The sequence below is a fragment of the Heliangelus exortis genome, chromosome 1, assembly GCF_036169615.1.
Source record: "Heliangelus exortis chromosome 1, bHelExo1.hap1, whole genome shotgun sequence".
Classification (NCBI taxonomy): Eukaryota; Metazoa; Chordata; class Aves; order Apodiformes; family Trochilidae; genus Heliangelus; species Heliangelus exortis.
This window is the reverse complement of record NC_092422.1, coordinates 110,832,618-110,860,362: the sequence shown is the minus strand read 5'-3', so window position 1 is coordinate 110,860,362 and position 27,745 is coordinate 110,832,618.

Sequence of the window (27,745 nt, the reverse complement as noted above, 5' to 3'; positions counted from 1 at the left end):
ATTTCTCATCCTTAACTGAACAGATCTGCCTACCCAATTCTATCTTCCCTAATGCAGTATGTGTTTCTCTTTATCACCTACTTTCTGTGTTTTGGGAATTAGCAATATTTTTAAATGCCCATATTATTTACCTGAAGTACATGAAACGTGTAATTTTGCAAAACATTTTATGAAAAACGTTAGAATGAACACAAAGATTGCATGGCCTTGGTAAATTATGTTTTATTGTAGAACTATATTAATTTAGTGTTTGCAGCCCACACCTGTAATTTCCTTTTGATAGCACTTTTCAATTTTATAATATATTAGGCAGCATACTATATTATATACACCTCTCAGGTAAAACAGACCTAAGAAAGTAATTAGTCTTCCCTCAGAAGTTTGCTTTAGTCCCCTATTTAACCCCTTAATTCAAATCTCAAAACCAGTCTTGTGATTATTTGGCTGTGGGACTATTACGGCTTTGTTTTGGGTATAAATAGAGGCCAAGAGTCAGCAGCAGCCATTTGTGTGCTTTGTTCAAATGCTATTAACAGGCTTATTCATAAGGATGGTGATTCACATTTTTTCTTTCAGAAGTTTTTGATGAATGAAGACAACTGGAAGCCCAGGTAAGTGTCCTTTCATACCATCACTCTTCTCTTTCCTATATTTAGTCTCTGAAATCTAAAAGTATGGTCTTCATACTTAAAAGCATACCTCTCAAGACAGAAGTTTATTATGTATTTTTAAAAAATCTATTATTATCACTTAGGGTTTTTTAGGATTTTTTTAGCTTTTGAAAACCACTTCTTAGGTTTATTTTAATCAGGTTAAAATATCAGTGAAAACTTCTGTAAAAACTAATAAATGAAATGAAATGCAATGGTGTAGGCAATTGCACAACTGTTCAAAATTGCAGGATGAGACACTGAGCAGATACTTTCATAGATGCTTACTGCAGAGGGGTTTTTGTTTTTGTTCGGTTCGGTTTTTTGTTATTTTTAAAATTTTGTTTATTTTACAGGCTAGAAAAGCAGTTCTTATTTTGAGTTGAAAAACTCAACCTAGTGTTCACAAAGGCTATTCTTGTCAAGGACATTATTAATAATCATTGATGGGATGCAAAGGGCCACAAGAGCTGAAAGAATTTGTTGCATTCAGTCAAGTGAGGAGCAAGCTTGTTAGTCCTTTCATAATCTCCATACATGCTTTTAGTTCTCCTTATCCTTATCCATAGACTTTCTAAGTCTCTACAAGGACCTTTTTTCAATGCAAGGACTGACTGGAGATTGTTTGGACTGATGTGCTCCCCCAGTAGCCTCTGCCAAGGTAACAACCATAGTTAACACTGGAGAAGGTTTCTCTCTTCAGTTTTTTCATTTTAAGATGTATAAGGATAGTATTCTGAAAAAGGAGGTTTTCTCTAAATATGAATATAGTCAACGTATGGGTCAGAGCTAGTTGTTCTGAAGGGATAAATTTAGAAGGTGCATGAGCACCTCCATACCTTCTTATATTGTAAGTTTTATTACTGAGCAGTGGGTGCAAAAAGTGTAAAAAGATATTAGAAAGGCTGAGGATAACTCCAACAAAATATCTTTTGAGGCACAGTACAGAAGCAGTTGTGCCTTTGTTAGGTAAATCTAGAAAGGCTGGAGGTGTCTGTTGTGGTATTAGAGGCAAAGTCTCCCTTTACAGAACATCTATAGAGCTTTAATCAGTAGCATAGCAATGCCATGTAAATTAAAAGCACAAAACTTTGGAATGAAAAGCTTGTGTTTATGGACAGAGACAAGCAAAGGAACTCAACTTAATTCAGCATCTTAAGACCTTATTCTTCTACCTTTCTCTAGGCAGTCTTTCTCCCAGCCTTTCTGGATATAAACAGGTTATTATTATTTTTAGAAAATAATAATTTTTATGTCATATTACTGTTTAAAGCCAAGAAACACAAAAGGAGAATTGAACTTGGAGACAACATGTAAGCATATAAATTATACTAAGAGCTTTATTATGGGTGCCTATCTCCCCATATAAACATCAGAGGGGGAAGGGGGGAGAAGCCCTAATAATAGGACTCAGGTGGGCAGTAGTTTACAAATCAGTTTGCAAGTGAAAAACAGTTTTAGTCCAAGTCACTGCAGTTTAAAATTACTGAAAAAAATTGGCCAAACCCATGACTAAAGCTAATCAGAGTTTTCTCTTGAAATATAAAGGCATTATTAAATGAGTGTGTAGGAGGCTGAGAATTTCAAGGCAAAAGATACAAAAACATGTTGGATTGAAATTTTTTCTTGAGCAAAAGGAAAACATTTGTTGGAAGGAGCTTCAGATCTAACTGAATGAATAAGCACTTTGGTAGAGATATCTGGGGTATGCAGAAGGTCTATAAGGAATGGAAAAACTTGTTGGTCAGTGGGAAGTCCAGGAATATCTTGAGAATTGATTAACTCAACTGGAGCTTGCACAAAGTAAAATTGAGGAAGCCTTCTGTTTATATTTAGGCCACAGTTTATATTTATTGATCCCCCCATCGAAGGCAGACCTTAAATGCACCTCCAATCGCAGAGAAATGTAGCAAAGGTATTAAACCCTGCAAACTTGTTGGCACGGACAAAGGTCATCACCATGATCACAGACTGTGAAGATGTAGGCACCAGCCACTGCGTGATCTGATCTGCAGTTTAAGGCTGGAGAGCTGTCAGTGTCTTCTCTTATGTTCCAGTTTCTGATTCTGCAAAACAAACAGACTAGTATCTTAGCCAGCAAAAAATACCCGAAGAGCAATCTCCTCTGAGGATGTGTCAGAACTTTAAATGATAAACCAAAGAGGAACCAGTGCATTAATTCTTAAAATATGTTTGAACTGCAGCCAAGTAATGATCTCCTATAGGATAACATATGGGACTTCAGCTTTTTGTGTTCAGCTGGTGTCAGTGCTGCTGAATCTTATAAATCATAATGATGCTTTCACAAAGTTAAACTGTGAATGAAAGTAATCGCAGAATGATAAGAGCAATTCGGCATCTCCATGTGTTCTTGGAAGTAAGTTTTGGTTACTACTGCCCTAGATCACAAATGTTAAAAAGTAGGCTTGGTGCAGGTCATGACCATCTGATGGAAAAAGTTTAGGGGTACAAAAGGTATAATCCTTTTACTACAGGAGCCCAATTTCCTGCTGTAATGCAGGTGGAAACTCCAAATAAAGCAGATAACAAACTTTATCAATAGTTTTGGTCACCTCTTTTTTCTAGACAAGAAGACTAGAGGCATAGATTCACTTCAAAACCATCTTTACATCACCATCTCAACCAGCCATCTATCCAACTCAGGAGTTTTCAAGTTTGTGTTCCTTTTTTTTTCTTTCTTTTGTCCTCCACTTTCCTTTTCCAGAAAATTGTCAGTTAGGGTCATATAGCTTCATTTTTAAAGTATTCTGAAAAACTTTTTATGGTGCATTTATTATAGGTAGAAGCATTTGAGAAAGTTCAACATTAATACACAAAACGTTGTGGGCATCCATTGTAAGCAACATGTCTTCTGCCATCTGCAGTCTAATACATTGGAATGGAGAATCAAATCCAAGGGGAAAAATATCATCAATGATAGTTTTGAAGCTTTTGTTGCTGTTGATGTAGGTTTTTGAGATGATCAATATCTCCCAGTAGGGAAAATTGTTTTCATGCTTGAAGTGTAATATAGAGCAAACATTGCTGCCAGGAGGCTGAAAATTTCAGTTTAAGATTGAATGACCGTAGGAAGAAGCAAGAATCTGTTTCTGACATACCCGTAACTAAGCAGTCAGTGAGATAAAGGCACTGGAATGTAAAGACAAAAAGTGGGCAATCCTTAATCTCTCATTTGGACCTTGGATTTCTTACTGATGCCACTGACTTCTTGGTATTCTTTGCTGGTTACAGCAACATCTTTCCTTCTAAGCATCACTGCCAATAACTGCTGGGCACTCAGTTACATTCATTCTTAAATTCTTACAGTAAGAAAGTCTGGAGATGAAAATTCTAAGACAAATTATGTCCTTTACAGTAATGATTATCAGTATTGTCTCTCCTTTTTAAGCAACACTCTCTTTAAAATAACTCTCCTTTTGGAGTAGTATGATCAAAGATTTTCCCTGGCATCATTAGCAGCGCTCAATAACCTACTTATTTCCTTCTTGAAGAAGTAGTGGTGTAGTCCTGGTTGAATCTTGTGCTTTTCCTGGGCTCATGCTGTGTGCTTTTTTTTCCTTAGCTAGGAAACTAGTTATTCTTTAAAGTCCCTTCCAGCCCAAACCATTTTATAATTCTATGATACCTGCACACAGGTCTGCTTCTCTTATGGCTTTGCCCCCCTTCTCTGTTCCTGTTTTGCTGATTGAGAATGGCAATGAAACTTGGACACCAGAGTGAAAGAGTAGATGTGTTCCCCTGGTGATAGCTAAATAATGCAACCAAACAAGAAAAATACAGAACAAAGTACCAAAGCAGACAGACAAAGAAATATACAGGGTAATGCATCAAGTCATCACTAGATAAGAGAAAACATAGTGATCCAGAAAGATACATTACCACTTGCATACGTTACCATTATCCAGATCCACAGTTTCTGTGGAGCTCCAGTTGCAGGATTTGGCAAGGGGGAAAGTCCTATGTGGTGCATCCACCCAGAGGTGAGACATCCAAAGTCACTGCAAGAGGGTCCAGCCTTATATCCTTAAAAATCAGCAAATCAGAATGACTTGCATATTTTGCTGTGTGGGACTATCTGTTTTTTGCCCCCTGACCAACCAGGGCCAAGACTTGGCCAGGGTCCTGGACATAAGTGGTAGGGTTTCCTAAAATATTGTCTCCAGACATCAAGTCAGCAAAAATGGTATTTTGGGTGGTTAGTTGCTGGCATCAGTTATAACCCAGTACAATACCCACTAATACAAAGGTTATTAGTAAAAAAGACAGGATTCATCTATAGGTCAACTCTAGCTTGGGCCTGTTGTCCAAGCCTTAGTGCTACAGTTCCCTTTATGATACCTGTCTCCCAGATAAACTTTTCTATCTCTTTTAAGGACATCCTCTTTGGGGATCTTGACAACTACATTTCCTCAGTTGTATCTTTATCTGTACATTCATATTCCTAACAATTCATCTTTGCCAGCACGTATGCTCTAGGTGCCAGAAATATGTCTTTCCCACCCCAGCACTGCTTGCAACAGCACAATGCCATGAAGAGAAACTTAATGCTGGTTATATATTACTTATTTTTGCAGTGGAATACATTCAATTAAAGAAAAGTCAGAACTTGTCTGAAGTGAATAAAAAAAGGATTTTGTTCTGAACTGGAGAATACAGGCAGAATTCAATGTTTACTGCAGGCTGCCTTGGGTCCCAGATGAATGAAAAGTCAATGAATTAGTGACAAAGCTGCATACTGCACAAAGACATAAAACCAGGTACGTAATTGTGGCCTTGCTTGGTCTAAACACTACTAAGATTTGGATTGAGTGTATCATTTGAGTTCTGTTAGAATACCTTGATGCACATGGATTAACAAAGACAAGCATGTAGACAGCCAAGATTTATTACCCAAGTATCCTGAGCCTTTACAGCTTTGATAGTTTTTTTCTTTTTCCACAGTGTAGAAAGCTTTTTTCTGAATCTCTATGCTTCCTAAAATGCTATATTCAAAAGATTTAAGCCTTTAGGAAGGATATGAACTTTTCTTTATAAAGTATTCCTGGTTCTTTTTTCTTCTTGTATAAATCTTTAATTTCCATGAACATGTGGAAAGTCTTTGATAAGAAGATAATTACTTCCAAAGACTTGGTCAAAAGTGATGAAAAGGATAACTGTATAATACAAGGGCATCTGAGATGTGTTAATGTTGAGAGAGTATTTACATATTTTAACTGACACAGCAGAGTTGTCTGAAACACAAGTCAGAGATCAGACTTTATGGATTGAAGTCACAGATATTACTCAATAAATGCCAATTAACACCTTAAGTTAGACCCCCTCCAAAACAGATGTCACCTTTGACACTATGCAGTGCTCCCAGTGACAAGGTCTAAATATTTCCTAACATTTTCAATAGTTCATAATGCCACCAGCTCACATTTATGACAATTACTATCCAGTGAGCTCTCATTTCTATTCAGAGAGGCAAAGGGCAAGGTTGTGAGAATGGTTAAAACATGGAGGAGACAAGAGACAAAAAAAAAAAATACCAACAAAAAACCCACCAACAAAAAAGGAACTAGACAAAACCCTAAACCCCTTTTACTTTCGGCTTGAGGGCAGTTGTTTTGAGGCCAGGTTGGGAACCCCAGACCCAGCGGTTTTCTGCAGTTACCTGGGATGGGCAAGGTTTCCATGCACATGTTTATCCTAGGTTGTATTTAGGAACAACAAAGCAGATCCAGCATGGGTAAAAGCCTCTGAAAACCAAGCACTGTGGCATTGTAAGACACGTGGCTGACAGCCTGAGCTGATGGCACAGGGTGAACCCTGATCCCACACAGATGAAGTGGAGAGGGAACCCAGCTCTCCACCAGCAGCCCCCAAAGTTCCAGGTGAAGGGCACCTTCATGGCAGGGACATGAGGAAGAGAGAGGGTTAACATAGTTCCTCATGCTCAGATATGCAATTTTATTTTGTCTCTTCTTGTGTCTTGTAGTGCCTTATAATAGAGGAAAGTATTGTTTGTCCTTTGTTTGTCTGGCAACAATTTATGTAAAGGCAGTTTCCCTCAATATTTGTGAAGATCTTTAGCTTAGCAGTGGGGAAGATAATTTATTTCAAAAGAAAAAGGGAACAAAGCAGAAGGTGATTGTAAAACCGAAAATGCTGGCAGGGGACAGGCATGTACCTGAAAGTACTCAGGCTTTTTGAGGTTCAGAATGATAGTATCTGTATCAGTGTCTCTCCAGTAAAAAAAAACCCAAAACCCAACATATTATATTTTTTCTGTGAAATAAGCAAAAATAACTTCCATGGAATGGCATCCCCACAGGACACCAGGAGACCCTTCAGGAGGGCTTTGGATGAAACACAATTTCTCCGAATGAGCAAGGTGAAGTTAAATTGCTCTGAAGCCTGCATGGGCACAGGAGTGTCAGTGCTGCAGAAGAGGAAATACATCCTGTAGCCAGCAAACACTTTTTGTGTGTCCCCCCTTCATTGTTTTGATCACACAGGGAGAACTTTTAGGCTGCCTGTGGTTCTCACAAAGAAATTTCCTATGTGGGAGTTGCAAACATGTCATTTTAAGTAGCTAACAGGAGGTCTGTGCAATAACTCCAGTGGGACTTCAAGATACAAAAGCATCTTACCATGCTGAGCAGCCACATACTTGTGACTCTGCTGCACCCAGAGGGTGAAAGAGCTGCCAAGTGAACCAGAACATCAAAGAGAAGCCAGGGTGCAAACACCTTCAAATCAAGAAGATGTGAAGTAGCAGACTAAAGCTCTGCCATGGAGACTTGGAGAGTGGAGGTGCTTACCTGTGGTCAGTCCCTGCATTTTCCTTTGGCAAGAAGAAGCTAGCAGGTGAGAAATGGTAGCTTTCCATACTGTTGCTGGGCTGCAAGTGCCTCTGGAAACATCCTTGCAATGAAAAGGAAGAGAGGTTAATTTTTATCTCCCTGTCTCTCCCCTGCTCAAGGGTGTGTTGAAGAATGCCCCAGTGAAGGCAGCTTGTACTACACTGTTTGACACAAGCAAACTGGGAACATTGGTAAAATGACTTATGGTGGGGTTGTACTTTAGGAAGTATCAGTAATTGGGCATTTCTTCTCTTATTTTAGGATTAGCTCCTGACTTGGGATAGTGTGAACAGAGCAGCTATGAACCAATGAAATAAACGTAAATGCTCATTAGGTATGTTGGCAGGATCTCTATGAGTAAGCATAGGGTTTAGAGTGCAGTTGCATAGATACAGTGTTTTAAAAATATGGGATTTTGTCAGAGACTCTAAGAATTTTCCCTGCTTATAAAACCTCTAGAATCATTTGAAGATATGTTGCTGATGGGGAGAATTTTTCATGTAGTATGATAAGTTTAACTTCAAAGAGAAACATGTAGACTCACCATTATCTTTTTTGCAAAGTTGAGATTGACAAAAATATTAATTTACTATTTATATATATATATATATATATATATATATATATATATATGCATGTAATCAGTGGCATGGCTGACTGCCTTGTGCTTTTACCTTGAGTGCTGATAATAGAAAGCATGTTACACAGGAGATTAACATTATCTTCTTACTTCCAAGAAAGAACGTCAGTAGCTATTTTTTTGTGTTTAGAGTCTGTACCAATGGCAGTATCTGAGGGAGGGAGGTTCCCAAATACACTGCTCAGCAGCAACTCACAGTTATCATGCCATAGTGGCCAAAAAAACTGTCCTCAAGACTACAGGTCTTGTTACACTTAAGGTTTTTTATCTGGAAACAAAGCTGTTCTCCATTAACTGTCTGATTGTTTTCTGCTTTGGAGGGGGCTTGAACTGTATAGCTGCTGTCATAAGAACACGAAGGTCTAACTGAGATAAATCACTGCTATGCACCTCTGGCTAGGGTAGTTTAAAGGATGATTCAGAACCTCCTGATGCTGGCTGCTACACAGTCTGTGTTAGGTAGACTTGACCCAGTATATCTATCTCAATATAATTCAGAATCTTTAATCTGGAAAAGCATACTGTTTAATAAGCCAAATAATGATGATGCCACAGATACTTCATAGTGTAATGACCAAACACATTCAGGACTGTGGGACTGCAGCTGCTTCCCTTTTTTAACAAAATGTCAAGAAACATGATTATTCTGATAAATGTGAACATGACTCATCAAACATTTTAGACTGATGAGAAGTTTGCTTCTAAAGTGAAGCTGTCCATCCTCACTTACCATGCTTTGTTCTGCCTAGCAGAGTTGTCTTGGTTGCACAAAGCAAGCACCTTTCAGGTGAATAAAATCTAGAAATGCCACTCCAGCAGCACTACAGAAGCTGTGGGCATCCAGACCATGGGATCAGACCAACCATCAAATGGTTTGGTATGAAGTATGAGCACCAACTTTCTCCCTACAGATCTGCTCCTCTGTGAACTTGCTAATGCAGACACAGACTATATGGCAGCTCCATGGTTTTGGGTCCAACTACATTCAAGTGATTACAGATGTTTTTACTTTACTGAAGTCTGGATCAGGAATCTTTTTGCCCAGCCATCTCTTAAGTGAGCTGTTTGAGGGCCTTTGGAATACATATAGTGGGTTGAGAAAGAGAGGGCAGAATTTCTGAAGCCTGAAAGGCTAGATCCATCAATATTTTGCAAGCTTTCCTTATCTTAAGATCAGCTATCAGCTAAAATGGCTACTTGAGATCTTTTGAATGAGAACTCTTAAATCACATATAAGCAGGAAACTTCTTCCTGACAGCTGGTCTGCTATGCCCTGGAGGATAAGTATTAGAAGGCCTCTAATATGTATCTGCCAGTATAACTTGGCAGTCCATCCTGAGATGCTTTCAGAGGAAAGACTGCCATGTAAACTGCAATCAATTCAGACTGATACACAGCAAATTAATGTGTTTATGTGGCATTTTTGGCACACATAAACTTTTTATTAAGTACATTCAGTATAATTGCATAATGGCACATAGCATGCAGGACCAGTGACTTATTGGAAGTAATCCTAGTTCTATTTTTTGTCCTTAAAAATATATATATTATTGGAACTTTACAGCAAAAGTCATCTGGGAGTTACTTTCTGTCTGTTGTGGATGTGTGATGAAAATCCTGAGAGCCTTAGAAATTGAATGTTGGCAGCTGTGAGATTTCATTTTAGTCATTGACGATTGGATGCAAATGTGAGCCAAAGCAACTGACAGAGTATTGCTCATATCTCACATGCCATTGCTGAAAAAGTGTCATAAAAATGAATCACCTCTGCCCTGACATTATTCATGTTGTCTGTAATCTCCATGCGTACAAAAAATAAAATCAGAATACACAGAAAATGAAACCAAGGGAAAAAGGAACATTTCCACTGTTCTGGACTACTTATCTCTAACACTGGTGTGCAAGAAATTCCTAATAAATGTGATGAGGGTTACCTGAGCCTTCAGGGGAGTTTTTATGAACACTTTCCTTTAGCTAAATTCATGCTAATGTTCCCTGTAGTTTACATCCATGTGCATCTGGAGTGACCTTGATTACCCTGCAGGAGTTTTTTAGCACTAGAGAGGGGAAGTGGAGGGAAAAAGACTGCCAATGGATGGGTGAAGTTAAAATATTTCACATAACCTACTGGACTGTTCCCTCCCATGTTTGGATAGGTGTGATTTAAAATACTTGGTGGAAGCTGACAAAGATAATTTTAGGAAGAGGGTGAAGTATCAACTTTTCCAGGGTGACTGATCATTTGTGCTGTGTTTCTTCTCCAAATCATCCTAGAAGGGCTCATTTTTTTTCACAGTTACAGTGAGCATACAGAGCCAGGAATCCCTAGACCAAAGCTGCCCTTTGTGAGCAGATTCTAAAGTGTTTATTTTGCAGTGAAGGAAAGGTGCAGTGAAGGAATGGTGCAGTGCAGAAACTGGGAAGCACGGAAGAAAGAAAAGCACGTGGAGAAAGGGATGCACTGATGGAACTTGCCGAGCCCTGGTGCAATCTCACTGTCAATCAAGGTTGTGAGGAACTCCTCACAGAAGAGACCTCCAAACATAAAAGACCTTGTCAGCCTTATTTTTCAGTAGAATCCTTGGCTGATCTGTTCACATGGATGATGCATTTTACTTGAGAGATTAGTTCATGTCTAGAGGTATAATGCTACTCTGTGTGCCTCTCAGCCCCCAGATAAAATGCTCCTGAAATGCCACTTGTGGCATTGTTGCAAAGCTGAGTATTTCACAACTGGCAGCAGCTCTGCCAGCTGCTGGTGGATGTGATAACAAAGAGGCTTGATTTTGAAGCTCAAACCAAACTGCTCTGTCAGCCTTTCTTCTTTTGTCTTGCTGGGGTTGAATACCCACTGGTTTGCTCGGCACTGTTAGAAGCCTGGATGTTTTAAGCCTGCAGCGTAGCTTTCTGAGTTTTCGATAAAATGATTTTTGGGAGTCAAACCTTATCAGTCAGGGACTTTCCTCAGCGCTGGAGGATGCTCTTAAGTGTGCTGACATATTGCAAAAATGTTACGGCTTTCTGATTCCTGGCAGTTTAATATGTATTTTGTTAATCCTGCTATTTTGCATGTCATTTCAAATCTGTGTACCAAAATGGCTGAAGTTTTCAATTTTGAAGATCCATTCATACAACTGCATGTAACCTACGTACAACAGATGACCAATCTGTAGTACCATTACCATGGTAGACTCCCACATCTGTTCCTGTGTACTAGTTTGACTTTTTAAACACGTTGTCAGATTTGCTGTACCAAATTCTGAGTTTACAGCAGTGGATCTGAACACTGTTAGTCCTATAGCACACCCTAATTCACCCTCCCTTTACAAAACTTACTGCATCATTATTGATTTCAACCTTTGCCTGCCTAATAGTTTCCACTCCTAAATTATTGGCATTTTCTTTGCAGACCAATTGTGCATTGGTAACCGTTCCAATATTACATCAGAACCCTTACATGTTGGTTCCAGCACTGAGTGAACAACCTTGTCATACACAAACTCTTGGTGCAACTTGATATTCCTTCTATAATCCTCCACTGAATACTAAAAAGTCTACTCAGGCGTGCATTGTTAATTCAGTAAAGAAAAATACCAGTTTAAATTATTTCAAATCCTGTGTTAGAGCTCTGGATCTGGTGTTTCTCTTTAAATAATGTCACACTGGATTTCTTTTTTCTAGTGTTTAGGATTTTAATCACAAAATGTCTTCTCTCATTAGCTGTCATCAAACTGTAATGGGCCCAGGCTTTTAAAATGCTTAACAGTAATGGTAATTGTGGTGAATATAGTCCATCTTCATGTACATTCCTAATGCCAATAGAGTAGATTTCTTTGTGATAACAGAAATTATTATAATGGTGGTTGAATATGAATGTATTTTCTGCATAGTACATGTGCGAATACATTCATCAAAATTAAATTGCAAGCATTTCAGTCTTTAAAAAACTTTTCAAAGATTGAAATGTACCGGATAATACAACATCTCTTATGCACTATAGCACACCAAAAATGCTCAGGCAGTCATATTGCTCAATAAACTGAATTTACTAGCCTTATAGAAAAGCACTACAGAGTTTAATAGAAAACGGTAACCTTTATAGATGCTTTTGAACTTTTCTGTATGATGTAGCAAAGAATGAATGCTTGTGGGAGGATAGCTCATAGAGAAAGGTGGAATGGGACAGTGCCTGGAGTTTTACTCAGCAAAGCATTTAAGGCTGTGCTTGTATCAGTGTTAGTCATCCCCATGAGGCTGAATGGGAGATGCAGGGTTTCCTATTGACTTTCAGGAGAGAGGGGCAGGACATGCAGTAGCAATGCATTACTGTTTCCTATACAGAACTGACAGAATAAAATACTCTGGCACTGTGATGGGTCTCATGAAAAACTGGGGTTTTTGGAAGCTGTAGATTCTCTTCTGTCCCATTTAACTTTCAGGCAGTCTGAAGTTAGGGTGATCCCCTTGCCTTGCAGTCGGCTGCTGGGGGAGCAAGCCTGAATCAGTAGCTCTCCTGTGACTGTAGATGCCTTTCCATCTGCATCTTACAGTCACAGAATAATTTAGGTTGGCCTCGTCCAACCTCTGGCTCCCAGCAGGGCTGGCTTCAAAGCTGGATTGGATTGCTGGGGGCCCTGAAGAATCAATACCAAATGCCAAGTCAAGCTGGCAGCATTTTCAGTTCACAGTAGTTGGTGCAAAGGGAAAGTCATTGCTGGCGCTTGTTCTCAGACAACTGGAAACTTGCAGGAAGGCTGAAAATGATGGATCTAACAGTTTTCTGGTTATTGAAGTGGATTGCTAAACCCTAAGCTTCATAGGTTACCATAGTCTATATCAAAGGGAGGATTTTCATTCTAAGGAAAACTTGCACTTCTGTTTGAATGCAGTGTTTGAGGGAAGGCTTTCTGTCAAAATTAATTGCTATAAAAATGCACTTCAGCAAAGGCTACATCCCTCTGAGACAAATGAATCCTCTGTGGAAATCACTGTATGTGTGAATACTTGATCTAACACTCCCTCTGCAGCCTCTCTGGTCACCGACCTCACTGTTCTAGAGGTGTTTTAAGAGGATGGCTATATAGAAGCATATATGTTGATGGTGAATAATGGGGGAAGAGTCTAACCCTGCCTGCTCAGCTGTTTCTCTGGCCTCTCTCTCTCCTTACAGTTCATCCCCCATACCTAGCAACAAAGGCCTCAGATAGCACTCTGCAAAGTTGCTGTCATTCCAGACATGTGGCCTGGACTGGGGTAGCTGTTGGACATCTTTTGAAGAAGCTTCTCTGCTGCTGGGAGCTGTAGGACAGTGGGTCTGTACAGTGGGGCCATGTCAGCAGGTCCAATATGGTAAGATAGCAAGCACGTGTTGTAGATGCAGTGCTGGGTGAAATGTTGTAGATGTCTGCTTGGAGAGGTCAGTGCTCACTTGTGCAAGGACCTGGTCTCCCTGCCTACTCATTGGACCCATTGGTGGAGGCAGGAAAGGGGGAGAGAATACATTTCATCCAGGAGAAGTGCTGGACTAGTCACTATCTGGAGAGGCACTGCACATGGGTGCTTTCTTTCTCCAGTGCTGACGCAGTGTAGAAATCTGCCTTCACAATCTTCTCTAGAGGTTCTGTTGACTAATTTGCTAAAATGTAGTTCTAGCAATATTATGATGCACAGTGCACTGTTGTTTACTTATGCAAAATAAATAAGTAAAAAGATTAACTCTGTCTGCAACTTCTGGAGAGCCACAGCCCATGGGAGGGAGGGAAAGGGCACTGGTCTTGCTCAGTGGGACAGGAAGAGGGAGGGAGGGAGGGAGAAGCAACTCTGGTGCAGGCAAATGATTTTTGAAGCAGATATCCAAAAGGAAATCACATTTCTTTGTCTTCCTTAATGCCATTTTTCTTACTGTTTCTCTTGCTGACTTCCTCATCAGCTCAGCTCTGGGGCACGTGTTTGCCTCTGCCTTGGTGCAGTTTACTTTTGGGCTTGAAGTTAAGTGCAGGTGCTTAAGTGCTTTCTTGAATTGCATCAGTAGAAGGGCTGCTCCAAGGTCCATTGAAGTCAACAGAAAAGTCTCAACTCGGCCTTGATGAAGCAGGAGAGGAGATGATGAGTAGTCTTAATGTATGCTGCTTCCCAAGCACACAATGCTTGTACCCTCACTCATAATGCTAAAAATGTAACTCCCAGTGGGGAAAAACAAACACAACACTTCTTCCTGCATTTTAGGCATTCAGCTTGTATTAGTTACTGATAAAGATCATGTTTTCTGGTATAAATTCTACAGAACAGTTTTAAAAAGATTTTTCTAAAGAATACAAACAACTATGTTCCTATCTCACATCATACCCTGTGTGTAGAAGCCAAAATTGTATTGACCCTTCCTGGTATCCTTTTTTAAACAAAAAGCAACAGCCCATTCTCTGAGCCCATTCTCAACAGAGTATTGAACTGTTTTCAATATGGGGAACATGGTATGCAACAGGACACTGTTGCTCGTAGCTACCAGATGACAGGATTCCTGCTTTTCACTTTTGGTTTTGTGAGAAATTCCTTTCAAAAGGCTTTATTTAAATGGGCACATAGTGGTACATACAGCATGGATAGCAAGATCTCTAATCTTTTAATTTATCCAGCCCTGCAACAGATAATGTAGATAATAGTCTAGGATTATATGTGAAGCAAGTGCATCTCTCAGAGTAACTTTATTGTGTCACAGTTTCAATTATTTTTAGAGCAAACAGTTTTATTCAGTTCTGCTTCCTACCTAGCACATTTATACATTTATACTCTAAGAAAACAGGCCTCTGTCAGAGCTTTTCTAAGATGCCAAGTTTTTGCAGTGTTTGTAAATATGCTTCCTGTGTAAGGGTATATACATATATATATATATATATATATATATGCTTATATGTGTGTGTTTGTGTGTATGTGAATGAAGATGGCCAGGGCATTGAGCTATGTCAGCAAGAAAACCCATTCCTGATTTCATTGCTGGCAAAGAAGAAAGTCTGTCAATTAGCCAGAGTGATGGAGCTGTACAAAAATACCCTTGCAAACTTAAGCTGCTGCTAATTACTGAGCTACCTGCAGAGGCAAGTTTTAAAATGTTCAAAATCCATAACAAAAATGGTGTTCCAGCTCCTAGCCCTCCCCTTATGCTTCTCCTCCGCTGCTCTCCCTGCAAAGGGAACTACTTTCATGTTTTATTTATTTGTCAAAGAGCTTTGCAGTAATGGGTTCTTTAAGTCCCCTCAGTGCTGACATCTTTGCATCACCTCAAAATAGCAGGGAAAAACGATAGTGCCCTCTTGGTGCTGGGGCTCAGCATGAAATTCCTGTCACAGCTTTTGTTATTGCAGCATTTCTCTGAGCTCAGGGATATCAGCTGGCAGGAGATTTCTACTCTGAACAGAAATTTTAGTGTTTGATGCAGAGTTATGCAGATTAGGACCCCAACTGGTGCCTGAGTGGGAAAGAGGGCTTAGCTCAAACTCCAGGCTAGCTCAGCTGTTGCCACCACAAACTTCTGAAGAAGCATTCATTTACTGGGAGAAGGGGGAGTGGAAAAGAGGAAGGAAGCATATTGGCTTTCCCAAAAAAGTTGCTTCTCCTTCCACTGAAGCTTCTCACCTGGCTGTCTTATGGTTAGTGGAAACTGGTGTGTCTCTGCTTCAGGTCTCTGCCACATCAGCGTTAGTTCCCATTTTCCCATTGTTGTGTTTATTTGTGTTGGTGAGGACTGAGCACAAGCAGTGTCATTTAATAGGGAATCCTTGGCACAGTTGTTTTCCAGTGTGCTCAGTATCAGCACCCTATGACAGGAGCAGGGGCAGGGATTCTGATTTACTTTTATTATGTGGAAGCTTTTCTCCATCACATCAGGCTGTCCTCCAGGGCTAATTAAACAAATATATTTCTTATTCTTCTTCCCTTAATGGGGTAGCTTCGAATTTCCAGTCAGGCCTTCAGGGTAGGTTTTATGTATGGAGGCTGAACATTTTCAATCATCCTCAGAGACCTCCCTCACTTACACTGGTGTAACACCATTGTATCTGATGCAGTTACTGATGATTTACCCAGCAGGAGAGGAGTGTGTCCTGAGCTCTTTTCTCTCTCTGCTAGTCTACAAACAAGTCAAATAAATGCTTCAAAGCAGAAGTAGAAGCCCTTTGTTCATTGACAGTGCCTATCTGTTTCTTGCAACAATGCACATGGGTGTTATTTGTTTCTTTTTATTTTTTTTCTCCTCTGAGCAGCACCAGATCTTCCCATACCAATAAATATGATTTATACATCCACCTAGGATTGGGAGAATATCAAAAGTGCCTGGTTCCTTATTTGTTGTATCTGGCTCTGTTCCATGCTACTGATTAATTTTGATGATTCAGAATCTTTGGCAATAGAACACTGAAAATGTGAAAAAATATACAATAAAATATATTGAAAGCAACTTGAAATGTCAGGTAGAATTCAGTGGAAATAATGTACCCATCAAGGGAGATTAATGGCATCTCTGTACAACACTTCACCACTTCTGCATTCTAGATGGGCAAATAGCCCATTAGTCTCACAATTAATCATGGCTGTAGATGTAGATATTCTCTGCATCTGACAACCTCTGTTTTCATGTGTTTTCCACTGGGTGTGTTCCTTTCTTCCCTTTTAATTATTTTCTGGGGTTCTTCAAACTGCCCTTTTACCTTCAGGCATCTCCAGCTTTCCAGCACCTCTCTTTTACAGGTGACCATTTCCTTTCTTCCTTTCTTTTGTCATGTGGAACATACTTATTTCTGAAAGGATTTCTTGGTAAAGTAGAATTATTCTCCTCGACTAGGATAGGAAGGAAATTGTGCTTTTCCCTCACAACTGGCCTTGATGTGAGGGGCACCTTTGCTGACAGAAAAGGAATCAGATGATGCCTCCCTGGTTTGGTGAGGATGTCAGGCATGGGTTGTGGTATCATGTCTTCATTTGGACTTTAAAATAATCCAAATGACCAGAAGAAAAGCTAGAATTTATGTCCTCCCCAGCTGGTGGGTTTTAGCAAAGAAACTTCTTATGTTAGTCTTGGATGTTTCTTCCATCTGATGAAAGTGACCAAAGACACCCAAGGACTAGCAGATTGGTGCTGGATTAAAACAGAGGTGAGGTTTGCTGTGGAGATCCTTGAAAAACTATAGTATTGTTGACAGCAAATACTTGAAGAATTTTCTGTTCTTTTCCCTCAGAGATGTGGAGAAAACAACCATGAAGCTGTTTCAGACTTACTATAATGCAAACATAATGACCCCCAACATAAGGTAAGATTACATCTTAAATGATTCTCATGTATTTACAGGTAATAATCTGGCTTTCTTGGGTAAATGTAGGTCATCAGTAAGTAGTGAGCTTGCAGCCTCAAAATCGAAAAAAAATGAATTTCAGGTGAGGGACAAAATGATATTGCCCTTTGCTTTATTATTTATTGTTGTGGCTACTAGATCAGACACACTGAAAGGCTTGTATATGCCTGGGGCAAGAAGATCTAGAGAGAGGGCTGCCCTGCACCAGTCCCTGCTGGTTGGGACACCCTGCTCTCCAGCAAGAGAGCAACTCCTGCAAAACCCAAAGAAGCGATGTACAAGTATCTTTGTACATCACTTTGCAGTGAAATACCCCCCCACCCCTTCTTCCATTTAAGGTCCTGCTTTTAGCTTTAGCAGAAACCTGCTCTCCTTTTATGGGATCTTTCCTATTGCTTCTTGCCTCGTGCATTTGGGCTCATATTTGCCTCACTTTTTTCCCTGCGTTTTCCCTTCCCTCACCTTTAAATTTTGCCTTTTATTCCACATTTTCTTGTCACTTTCCTTTGCTTTGTACGGTACAATAGGTAATTGTTGATTAGTGTCCTTTTCTTCCACACATTATTTTGACTTGCTCTGGGGCTTTCCTTTACTTAGCACTTTTTTGCTCCTCTCTGTCATCCCTTTAATTGCTCCTTTTCTTCTCAGCATCATTTATACTATCTTCTTGACATGTGTTTTTCTTTTTTTTTTTCTCCTTTAGTCTGCCCCTGTCCCTTCATTCTCCTACCCAGAGCTTTTTTTCTCCCGGTTTCCTTTACTGGAAGCTTGATATGAATATCCCAGAGCCTCCTGTAGTATTTAATTTCCAGGAGAATTTCAAGGTGCTGCCATGTTTTAGGGTTTGCTGCAGGTCTGAATTGTTTCAAAGAGCAAAACTTCTGGAAAACTAAGCCAAAACTGCAACTGAACCCTTCATTGCAGTATGAAGCCTAGATAGATGAGAAGGTAAACGTGACCACCAGCTCCATGTCTCAGACATGAAGCTTGAGCCTGGGTTTCCAAAAGCCCCTGGAGAGTATTTTAGCTCCAGCCCAGCTAGAGAGATGCACTAAAACTTGGTAGAACTGATAGTGTGGGGATACATCAGGTGCTTGTTCTTCATGAAATGCTGGGGACAAGGAGCCCCGCTGCAAAGAGAGGTTGCTGCATGGTGTGCTGGCATCCACTGGCTCAGCTGCAGAGCAGGTGCATCCAAATAAAGAAGCACCTTATCCAGGCTCTGTGTGGGCTCTGGGAACCCAGCCCATCCTGCTCCCTGGGAAGCTGTTGCACTGAGGAGGATGAGGGATCTGCCTTGTTCCTCCTCCTCCCCTGTAAGTGGTCTGTAAAATGTGGTCTCACGTGGGGTGTCTCTTGTGGAGGCTCAGGAGGAGTTTGTACGGGAGGGTGTCAGTGTGCTTGCCAACAGATTTTGCAAGAGTGGAGCTCTCACTGCTGGGAGCCGAAGAGGTGCAAAGATGAGAGCTGAGCACTGCCATCAGGTGCAGTATTTCACAAAATACCTGTTTGTGTGCACAGGAGAGGGCAGGAGAAAGGAGCCCCAACACTGGTTCCTCTGAGGATGCTTCAGCATCTGGGGATGCTGAGGATGCTGGTTCTTCTGAGGCTGTGAGGACAGCCTCCTGCTGAGAGACACTTCTGGCTAAGGGACTTGGTGTGAAGGAAGGGTGAGGGGAGCAAGCTTGGGGCAAGGGTTGTGGTGAGCAGCTAACTGCAAGTACATTCAGTTGCTGGAGGGTTTATGTGAGGATGTGTTGGACTTGGGGAAAGCTACCACACACTCCGTGGGCACTGTGGGCACCCTCTTTGGCTAAGCTGCAGCAGTTTCCAAGATGGTGTCTGCAACTGCTGCTTTTATCTCTAATGATGTCCTGTCAAGCAGTGACGTTTTAATTAAGTGAGGGCCAGGAGTGCTGAGAGGAAGCTGTAGTGAGGAGGACAGAGGCACTTATCCAGCCTGGATCTCAGCTCTCCCATGGCTACCTTTCCACCTCCTCCCACCGCCAAAGCTGTTCCTTCTCCGAGGACATCTGTGTCTCCTCCCTATGGGACCCCTCTCACTCCTTCCTCCTCCTACCCTGTACCCATGGTAGTCTTGTGCAGGGGGAAGAAAAGTGCTCATGGCTATAGTCTGCAGTGTTTGACCTCAGGGGACAGGTCTCCTTGGGTCTCTTAAAAAAATAAAAAAGTGAGAAAAGGCTCTCCTGGAAGCTTCCTTTCCTGTTGTCCTCTGTAGGCAGGCAGCTTGTCTCCCCCTCTGTCTCTGAAGTCCCCTGAGAACTTTCTTCTGTGCCACCTCTTTCCCTAGTCTCCAAATTTTGTGCTTTCAGGCTTCCTGACTGCTCTCTCTCTGGGTTCCTTATTTCAAATACGCTTCTTTCAGAAATCCTTCTGTTAGCTTGTTCTCATTATCTTAACGAACAATTAGAGAGTGAATCCACCAATGTAATTCCTGTGCTCGTTCTCCTTGTCCTAGAATAGCATGAGTTACACCTCTGCTCTGTGACGAGCCAGGCCAATGTTTTGTGGCCAGCCCTGTGTTTCCCTGAGATGGGAAAGTATTCGAAAGCACTTCTATCCTTGTGGCTCTGAGGCTACTTAATTTTTTAGAGGAGATTATTAAGGATGGCTAGGAGACAGAGGTAAAATAACAAACATGAGAAGGAGAAAGAAACAGATCTGAGGGCTATTTTAAATTTCATAGGAGAAAAGCAACCAGGCCCATTGAGAACAGAAACCTTCCTGAATTGCCAGTTGGTGTGCAGAGCTTGCTGGGTGCCTCAGTCTGCCCCCAGCAAGGAGAGAATTGGCTGTGTGTGAGCTCCATCTCCAGCAATGCTTGGCTTAACTGAAGCACCAAAACTATCTAGGACGCCAGTGTGCATTGTACAAATGTTTAAAATGGGGCAATGCAGGCTCTGCTGATACTCATAGAGGTTCTGGCTGGATTTCTTTCCAGTCAGGCTGAAAAGGATGCCACCTTGCACAAAAGGTATAACCCAAATATTTGTATGCAAAGTCTTGGATAGTTCTGCGATGATATTTGAATTTAAGCATTCATTAAAACTGAAATTGCTTCAAATCAGTGGGTGAGCTGGGAGGGAAAGACAGATAATGCTACCATGAATGGGGCAATATAGCAGTGCTTTGCTTCCAGCAGATTGTGCAGATTCCGGTAATGTTTTTTCTTTATATGTTTCTCACCTTCTGTCTTACCTCTTTAACTTTCTGAAGGAGCAGAGAAATAATTGAATGCTGTGCTGACTTTCTAAGTTGGTGTAAATAGCCAGGAGAACTAACATTTGAGGATAGTGAAGTGGCTTTGTCACCACTTTCAGAGCTAGTGCCTTACCCTCTTAGGATGCTGAAGCAGAGAGCACCATGGGTCTTGTGCTTTGCTGCCCTGGCTCCCTCACTCTGCTTTGAAGGTCAAGATCATGGGGTGTCTGGAGGACTACACTCACCACCCCAAAGCAGTTTGACTCCATTCAAAGCAGCTGGCAGCAGAAATCTTCTCAGTTTCCAGTGTTTTATCACTTACTATCTTTTTTGTAATTTAGTAATAGGCATCTGATACCTGTCACTGTCAGCTAGAAGGTGCTATATTTACATGGATCAGTACGGTGACCACCATAGTCTGTGGGTTATAACATCATTAAAATAACACACTAAATAAAGAAAGGAGCACTTATATTAATGAAAACAGGGAATTTTATTCAGTAACATTCCATCATCACTTAAATTAAAACTCCTTTGCACTTTATATTTTATAATGTATTGAATTTATTCTGTACCACCCCATCTTTTTTTTTTTTTTTTCCTTTTTTTTCCCCATAGACACAATCTATGGAAAATGCTTTACATGGTAGGGTAAGAGGGAAGTCTGGGAATATGAAAATGAAACCATAGAGATAATTTCATATCTGAAAAGGAGTAAAAGTAGCTTTCTGGAAGGGTGTGACAACCACAGTGTTCAGATATCCATGCTATACACTGAAGAGTTGAATAACTCTTAGAAGAAATGATAATATATCCTTTGTACATTTTCAAACCTACCAAGAACTCACTTAGAACTCCAATATTCTTCCCCTCCCAGAATACAAATATAATACATTGCACTAGTAATTTATATTTCTAACATCTTTTACAGCCAGGAGTTGTAAAACAATTAATTAAAAATCATGAGTAGCTAGATGACTGGAACCTGGGGTAGATTGCGTTTAAAAAAAAAAAAAAATTAAAATCACTAAATATATAGTCCTAACTGAGCTAGGTTAAGGAAAAAAATATCAAAACAAAACCAAACACCTGTGAAAGTTGTTTAAAGTGTCAATATTTTGGAAAAAATGTGTCTGGAATGACTTGTTAAAATATTTTTCAGCAAATAGGCAGTGTGAAAAATGGCTCATTTGTCACATTGTAGTGTAGAATTATCAAAAGATTTATTTTCGATGTTCAGGTTTTTTTTCATTTTTAAAAGGGAAATTTCATTTCAAAGCTTTCACTGAAACCTTTGCCAAAATCAAGATTGAAATGTTCTATGACAAATGTCATCATTTAAAAACACTTTTAATGAAAATTTTGCAAAGTTCTTCACTTTATAGAATGTTTTGCTCTGTTCAGTTCTTCATTTTCCAGTGTGGCAAGTTAATGGGGAAAAGCTTTCATAGCAAAGTATAACAGAGCAGATTCCTATTCAGCCTCTTCAGTAACCTGTGATGACAGTATTTCTGCAATAGCTTTCAACATAGGTTCCTCATATTCTTTGCTCATATTTATGATCTTCTTGCCCACTTCAGAGGTTTTGATTCCACTGTGGATTCCTGGGTAAGCTGAAGAGTAACCCCATATCATACAGCTTTGAGCTTGGAGAAGGCAGAGACACTTTAGGGTTTCCAGGTTATTTGGAGTTGTGTTTTTTCTTCATTGTCTTGGCAAGGAGAATGAGAGCTTCTTCCTCCTCCAGATGATGCTCCTGAAACTCTCACAATGGAGCAACCTCCAAGCACCCATAGAAATACAGTAGACTAAAACACTGATTGATTTGTTTGGGTTTTTTTCCTTGTCTCCATTCCTCAGGTGAAGAGTCCTGGCCCCCTCCTGTGGCAGGGTACTATGTGAAATACCATCTTGGCATCTGGCACTCTCCTCCTCCAAAGGACACCCTCTTTCCCCCTGAGACCTCTCTTGTTCTTCAGCCAGTGGCTGTTCTTCCCTCTTCTGCTGCCTTGATCTCCTGCTGGGAGTTCAGGGACAGGATTTCTAGCACCACTGACCCTGCTTTTTCTCTTGCTGTTCCACATCTCCTAACAGGGACTCTCTTTCAGTCTCAAGCCTGGTGTCTCTAGGCACTGGCAGAGGAGGACAGCTGCCCAAGGCAAATATCTGATGTGCTCTTCCAGCTTCTGCCAAAAGAGACAAGGTCATGGGTAATGGAGTGTGTGCAAAGCTAATGTGACCTCAGAGCACTTTAAAGGGCTGTATTCTTTCCTTCCATGCCAAAGGAAGAACTATTGCAGGCAATTTGGCAGGAACTAGATGGCGATTAATTGAGCAACAACTTCAACCATTGTAAGGCTCTATTGTGCGGGTATTGACGGCCCAGTGACTGATGCCTCCCAGGCTGCAGGTAAATGTGATTCCTTATGCTGAAGTCAGGCTGACCAAAAGGGAGTCAGTAATGACAGGGACAAGTAACAGCAATGTATACTATATTATATGTGATAGTACAGACATGTGTATTTCTTGGTTTGTTTTTTTTTTTAAAGAGGAAACAGGCCAGTTCAAGACTAGAGAAACAGAAGTAGAAGAGCTAATCTACAGCTACCTGGATTTTAATTTCTGTAGTTAATGTAGCCCAGGTTGGAAACACCTGACCCTTCCCCCTTTTGTGCCCTGGTCACTGTATCTGGAACTGGCTTATAATGTAGGTGGTATGAGGAGTAACACTTCTGGGGAGGACCAATGACAGGAGCATCTCTTTGTTGTGTTGGGTATCCCTTTGCCTCCGGACTCCCTTGCAGCCTTGCATCTCAAGTAGGGCTATATCCTCTATGGCTGGTTGCTGGGATAAAGAGCCACCAACACAGAAAAGCAGGCTGCAGCATTTGAGAAGGCTGCCAGGGTACACTGCTCTGCCTGTGCTCTGTGACAGGGGGGATTTGTCAGTGCTTGTGCCTCTCCATTCACGTTGCAAGCCTGGGAGGGGGAAACAGATAGACCGAAGTAGATGATGAACATTATTCATTATCCTGATTTTGTGGGAGGGCTCAGCAGCTCAAGTGCTGCGAGGGAGTAACTGAAGTATGAAAAACAAGGAGCTGACTTGTCACTCCTGTGCTTGAGAGAGGAATGAAAAACTAAATGAGGAGAAGGGAGTTCAAATGTGTGGGACCAATGGCGATGGCTGAAATTTCAGCCTGCTTGGGAAATTGTCTCTCTTCTTGTATTACTGTCTCAGCCAGAGACTTGGTAGGGGTGCTGCAACTAACTTTCGAGCTGATTAAAATCAACAGATGCACAAAAGGGAGTTTTCTTTGCTCCTGCCTCAGCATTTGAGCAAGGGAATGTGGAAGGTGTTGCTCCCACAGAACATGGGAAGTTTTCTACCACCTTCAGGGACATCTTTACTGCTCAGTGGTCCCTCCTTCAGCATGCAATGGTGGAGGATCCTCTCAGTGTATCCTCCGAAATCCTGGGATTCACCTCAATCTTCCACTCACCAGGTTGAGATATGGTGATTTTGGGGTAAAACACACTTGTTCTCCAGCCTTTTTTCTGTTGATGGGAGTACACAGGGCACTGTAGTACATGGCACTTTGCTTAATTTTCCCAGTGGTGGACTACATGAAATGCTAAATTTTTAATCTTTCAAATTAGATAGAAATCCTAAATCCTTGCTAATCCTTGTATCTGTAGTACAAAATCATACAAATGACAAGATGTGCAAAGCTTCAGCTCATTAGGAAAAGGCAATTATGTAGCAAACTGCAGCACTGGGCAGTGGAGGGTAAAACTCGTGTATAATTTGGCGTGGAAAAAATGAGGTTCGGAACTTGTATTGTTTAATTCCCAAATTTGCAGTCCTGCCAAATATATCAAGGTACTGCCAGAATGAATGAGTTCTGTTTTTATCCAGAGCAGATAGTCTCTGTGTTAGTATAACTGTCTCATTTCCAGTCCTGAGTGAGTTTCAAGTGGGACGAAGGAGAATTTTAAGGTAAGTTGGAAAGATGATAGCAGAAAGGTGAAGAAATTGTGTGATCTCTTCTGGCTTTATTAACCAGCTAGTTCCAGATGAAACTGGGCTATGGGTATAATGTAATTCCCATACTCCTGCTTCCTCCTATGTAATTTCTCCGTATCATAAAATACTGTAAGGCAAATGGCTGTAGTGAAATTGCTGGAAAAGATTAAGCACAGTAGAAAAGCAAAGAAAAGCTTCATACATTCAAAGTATCTTTGATTATTTCACAAGCATTTCCTTATCCCTTCCCTTGCTTGGTATCACTGATGGATGCAGCCTATTTGCAAAATGGACACACTTTCACTACCATACAGAGTGTGTTTTGAGTGAGTTCTAAAAGATTTTAACTCATCCATCAATTGATTATATTGTCATTGCTACATAAGACTATTCAGCATAGAGCATCTATTACTGGGGCTCTGATTGAAACATTGCCCTTGTCGTGCAGAACTATTTAACTTTGTCACTTTGAAATGAAATGTGAAATGTTTCTTATCTTGAAAAAAGACAGATTTATTCTCATCCTCTTGAAAAACAGATACATGAATCTGAAAACATTTTGTTCTTGTCGTTTAGCAGGTACATCTACAGGTGTTTTCACCAGCAAGCCTTAATGTCCTCTTCAGCTCCAGTGACAGCGTCACACCATGAAGCCTGGTGCAACACGAAGAGTGAAATGCATGTGTCTTTTGCCCAGAAACTTCTAATTTTCTGGCTTACACAACCATTCTTGAGGGCTATATGGGTGTAAGATTGAGGTCTGGGGGGGTCTGATTTTTTTTTTTTTTTTTTTTTTTTTTTTTTTTTTTTTTTTTTTTTTTTTTTTTTTTGTGTGTGTGTGTATGTGTGTGTGTGTGTATGTGTATTGTTTTGGTTTTGTTCGGTTGGCTTTGGTGTTTTGTTTTCGTTTGTTTGTTTTCTTCCTTCTTTCCAAAAGGTTATTAGAAACTCACAGCTCCCTTAATTTTTCCCATAACTTTACGAAGCTCATCCCTCGGTCGGAGACCCCTTCGGGAGGTGCCCGATGCGGGGCCGGCGTTCACCCCGCCGCCGCTGGGTGCCAGTGCAGCCCCGGTACAGGCAGCCGCGCCTGCCGCTCCGTCAGCTCCTCAGCTTCTTCCCGCTCGCCTTTCCCCCTTTCCTCGGCTTCCTCTTCTCTCCCCTTTCTTCTTTCTTCCCCCCTCACCCTTCCCCCGCCCTCTTTCCCATTTAAATGCCAGGAAAGTCGCCACTCCCGGGCCAGCGGCGCGGCTCCCTGCCCGGTCTCTCGGGGGGATGCTGTGGCAGCAATGCTTGTGGGGCTCTTCGGGTTAAAGCGGAGGCGAGGCAGAGCGAACAGTGAGGACATTGAGCCTGAGCTTTCCCTGCTGAATGTTTTGGCAGTCTCCGTGCCTGGCTCTTCACTGTGCCTTTGAGCTGGGAATCGTGGGGAGCAGAGGAGAGCCCGGGCCCTGGCAAGGCTCGGGGAGGCTTTTTTCCGCACCGGGAGTGGGTTTTTCGCCCCTGTGAAGGAAGCACGGGCAGTGCTGGCAGCCTGTGCTGGGCACTTGCAGGATGCCTGAGGGAAGGTTGGTGGTTCCTTGTCTACAGTGCAATTTATAGAATGGTTTGGGTTGGGAGGGACCTTAAAGATCATTTAGTCCCTGCACGGGCAAGGACACCTCTCACTAGACCAGGTTGCTCAAGACCTCATCCAAACTGGCCCTGAACACTTCTAGGTAAGGGGCAGCCACGACTTCTGTGGGCAACCTGTGCCAGTGTCTTACCACTCGCACATAGTAAAGAATTTCTTCATAATGTCCAACCTAATTTTCCCCTCTTCCAGTTTAAAGCCATTTCCCCTTGTCCTATCTCATGCCCTTGTAAAAAGCCCCACCCCAGCTTTCCTGTAGGCCCTCTTTCAGGTAATGGAAGGCTGCTATTAGGTCTCCCTGGAGCCTCCTCTTCTCCAGCCTGAAGAACCCCAACTCTCTCAACCTGTCTACACAGGAGAAGTGCTCCAGACCTCTGATCACCTCTGTGTCCCTCCTCTGGACTCAATCCAAAAACTCCGTGTCCCTATGTTGGAGGCTATGGAACTGGACAGAGTATTGCAGGTGGGGTGTCATGAGAGTGGAGTAGAGGGTGAGAATCACCTCGCCCCCTCGACCTGCTGGTTGGCTTTCTGGGCTGCAAACACACATTCCTAACTCATGTGGAGCTTCTCTTCAACCAACACCCTCAAGTCCTTTTCCTCAGCTCAGCTGTCCTTTGCTGCTAAGATTCTGGGGCTGGAAATAGTGGAGGCTGGGAATGTGGTTGAAGGGGATCAATGGAAAAAGATGTAAGCATTTCAAGTAACCTAGAGCTGTGGGAGCATGCTACTATCCTTTGGTAATGCTGAGCATTTGTGACTGATTTAGAGCAACAACTGGTTTCAGCAAAGAATGAGCACCTTTTTTTGAAAATCAGCTTTCTTTTGTTTGTTTCATATCAGATAGTTCAGAAATCAGTTGTACATATCAAAAGGCAAAATTAATCTGAGAGGCTGTAGATAACGATTCCTAGAGAGACTGTGAATCTGGCAATGGTAGTTTGTTACTTCTATGGCACTTTTCAACCATCAGCTTTACAGCTGCTGCACCAAGGTCTGTGAGGCAGAAAAGTACTCTCTTCAAGTTCAAAATAAAAGTAAATGAGGTACATGCAAATCAACCAGCCTTCTCAAGTAATACAGGAAATTCATAGCAAGAATAAGAAAAAGAACAAATAAATATAATTATTGGCACAGTTATGTAAAGATATTTAGCCCAGAGTCTAATGCCAGGTCATCTTCTGAAAGCTATTGCCTCTAGCTAGTGCTGTGATGCCCTTGTAACTAGGGATCATGAAGCTGCTGTTCAAAAGCACTTCTGCACTGCTGGAAATTTTTTCTCCATCAGATAGTATGTTTATTATTTAACCAAATTGCACAGCCTCAACAGAAGATAGTGCTCAATGCAAAGCTGCATTTCTTC